Here is a 3541-nt window from a genome sequence, read left to right on the forward strand (position 1 = left end):
TGCTTTACACCTCTAGTCCACATTGCTGTGGTTATTTGGGAGGTGGGGTCTCCCAGACTTCTTGACAGAGCTGGCATTGAACCTCAGTTTTCCACATCTCAGCCTCCCAAGTAGTGAGCATTACAGGGGTAATTACCATGCTTAGTCCCTCAACTTTTTTTTTCATCATATTCCTTCTAATGTGTATCAAAACTCATACTGTACAATTTTGAGTTCTGGGTTGCAAAAGAGGATTTAATTTTTGCACCTGTCAATTAAGTCTTTGTCCACAAGTTAAACAAACACACACACACACAGAAGTGACACCTCAACTTCTTAATAATAGCCATTCCAACAGCAGGTGGCCTGCTATTTGGTACAGTACCTCCCTGAAGCAAATCAGTTGGAACCTAGGCTGCCAAGTAGTCACTGGAGGAGTGTACTGTAAACCTTTTAAGGGCATACACAGGGATCTGTGCTTCCTGAACCTTCTCTGCCCATACAAATACTGGTATACCCATTTAAAAATATTTGTTTTTCTCTAATCCCAGGAAGTTAGCAAGTGCCCACTTTGATATGCTGCCAAAGTTTGGAGGATTAGGTTGTGTTCTCTGGAATGGCATGTATTACAGCTGAGACACCCAGTGCATGGACAGACTCCTTCCAGGAGGAACTGGTAGACATGGAGTTGTCAGTGGGGTAAGCTGCAGAGGCCTATAAGTGTTGAACTCCTGTCCAGGCTTGTAGAAGTCTAGTGGATTGGGGACAAAGAAGGTTGTTGGGTTTTTTCCTTGTTGTTTGGTTTTTGCCCTATCAATTCTCTCTGGCTGGCTAGATAGAAGTTCAACTGTCAGCAACAGTTAAGAGTTAGCTAACTATACTGGAAAAGCTCTAAACTATACTGGATTTTTTTCTATGTGGTATTGACACTTTAACTCAGGGCATCAAGTTTGCTAGGCATGTGCTCTACCACTTGAGTCACTCATCTAGCCCTTTTTGTGTTGGGTTTTTTTGAGGTAGCATTTTTCAAAGTATTTGCCCAGGCTGGCTTTGAACTGTGACCCTCCTGATCTCTGCCTCCTGAGTAACTAGGATTTGAGGGGTGAGCAAGTGGCTTACAGTTATCATTGGGTTTAATCCCTTTTCTGTCCTGATCCTAGAGAATGAAGCCCATGGAAGTACATATGCAAGATAATACATGACCACCACTCTCTTCTGTGGTCTGAAGAGATGCCTGCATGTATAGTGCTGTCCCCTCAGAGTTAGGTGAATTATCCACCCACAGAGTACTTTCAAGTCAGGGTAGCACAGTTATGTTCCCAGCCTTTCTCCCTTCAGAGTAATAGTGGTTGTTTGTGATTCTTTCCTTGGGCACATTGCCAGGGCAGGATTCATGTTCACATGTGCTCAGTTTCCATGCTCATTTGATGTGGATGTTTTCCCAGGTGGCCAGTATATAAAAATCTCTCAACTCATTTATGACCTTTGAGAGTGACTTGAAAGGGAGTGGATATTTATTTAGCTTGTCCATAGTTGAAGGGACAGTTAGGAGAGCCCATTATGTGCTATGGGTGTTGGGAACCGAATCCAGGGCTTCACATATCCTGGCATGCACTCTTTCCACTGTGCTACACCCTGAGCCACGTCATCTGTCTTTTGTTTGGGTTATTTAGTCTATTCACATTTAATGTTATTTTTCACATGGCTGACTATGAATATTGTGTGTACTGTGATTTATTAGAAGTTATGTGTTGACATTTAGATTGATTTGGGAGGGGAAAGGATAAACATATGAGTTGTATGTATACACAAGGTATATAACCTAGTTTTTTAAGTGTCTTTATACATTTTTATTTTATCCTCAATTCACAATTTTTCCTTTAAAAATGTACACAGATGAAACAACACATACATGTGATAGCTATATGAGACCTAGTGGTACCTAATACTGTTTGTTGTACTGGATATATAAGACCTAAACAGAAGCTGGGCTCTCGAACATGCCCTAAGCTTTCTTGTTTATCTCTTCTTTTTCTTTGTTGAGGTAATGGCATTTGAACTCAGGGCCTCTTGACAGGCACTGTACCACTTGAGCTCCCCCACTCCCACCCACCCCCTGCAAGTCTTGCTTTGTGTTGGGTATTTTTGAGATAGGGTCTCCTGAACTATTTGCCTGGACTGGCCTCCATCAGGATCCTACTGATCTGTGAGTCCTGAGTAGCTAGGATTACAGGCATGAGCCACCATCCCCTAGCTACTTTGTTTTTTTGAGACAGAATCTTGATATGTAGACCAGGCTATCATTGGACACACCTTGTAGCTCAGGCACCTGAAGCCAACTCTGAAAAAGTTTTCAGGAGAACACACCTCCAAAATAATCACAGCATTGTGGCCTGGAAGAGTGGCTCAAGTGGTACAGTGCCTGCTTTGTAAAAATGAAGCCCTGAGTTAAAAACCTAGTTCTGGCCACACCCCCCAAGCTTCCAAAAAAAAAATTTGAAAGATAACATGTTTGAGAGGACATGGATATAGCAAGTAAGGAGACCTGGTACACTGCTGGTGAGAATAAATCTTAACACAGCCATTTTGGAAAATAACTTGAAAGTTACTCATGGTATTGAAAAACTAAACATTGAATTGCCAGATGATTCAAAAATCACAATTCTGGGTATGTATCCAAAATAAAAGATTCCAGAAGGTTCAAAATGCCTTCACTCCATTGTTCACTGTAACACTACTGAAGGCAGATAAGATACAAAAAGAATAAGGTGCCTTTTCATAAGTATATACCTGAGATTCCTTCCAACTCCTTTGAAAGGCTCCAAACCCACACCTTAGGCTGTTCTACAAGAGAGGTCCTAGGATCTGCTGTTCACTACAAACACCAAGGGACCAGACATAGGGCAATTGTGGGCACCTATGACAGTCAGTCAATTCTGAAACCCTGGATCAGAAACATCTGCAAAGATGTTTTGATTTGTTGCCAGTGCCTAAGTGGGGACACAAAAAGAGAAACACAATTTAAAACAAACAACAAAATGGGGAAAGTGAATCTTCTCCTCTACCTTACTGTCATATACACAAATGAATAAATATTGAGAATTCTTTAGAAATCCTTGTCTTTAGCATTTGGAGGAAAAAGGAAGAAATATTGTCTGTTTGAACTGTACCATCAGCAAAAAATAGTTGGTATAAGTGTGGAAAGGGGAGGTCCGCGTTGGTGGAATGCAGGAAGGGAGGATATTTAGGGATTTATTGTTAGAAGAAAGAGGAACTGAACCGGTCTTAGTGGGTTGGGCGTTTGCGTTTGCCTTTAAGACTGTTTCCCACATGTTTCAAAAGCTGGAGTCAAAACAGGCACACACAATAGGAGGAAGGCTAACCAGGTAACCGATGGCCCACAGATCCTACTACCACACACCCGCACACCTCCACATTCCCTATATCTAAGGGGACCATTAGACACGCGCCCTGCCCTGGCTGCCTGCCCAGCCCCCTCCTCCAGCCAGAAGAGGATGAAGGTCGCCCCTGCCCCAACCCCCACAGCTAGAGGTGACACTGA

The 3541-nt window shown here is 42.6% G+C and overlaps 1 non-coding gene across 1 annotated transcript; it reads right to left on the reverse strand.

Moving 5' to 3' along the window:
• Positions 1-166: 166 nt before the first annotated feature.
• On the reverse strand, positions 167-296 carry LOC141417145 (small nucleolar RNA SNORA40). The gene has a single exon (XR_012441748.1). It is a non-coding gene; the product is annotated as a small nucleolar RNA SNORA40 (small nucleolar RNA).
• Between the last annotated feature and the right edge of the window lie 3245 nt (positions 297-3541).

Source organism: Castor canadensis, chromosome 14, assembly GCF_047511655.1.
Source record: "Castor canadensis chromosome 14, mCasCan1.hap1v2, whole genome shotgun sequence".
Classification (NCBI taxonomy): Eukaryota; Metazoa; Chordata; class Mammalia; order Rodentia; family Castoridae; genus Castor; species Castor canadensis.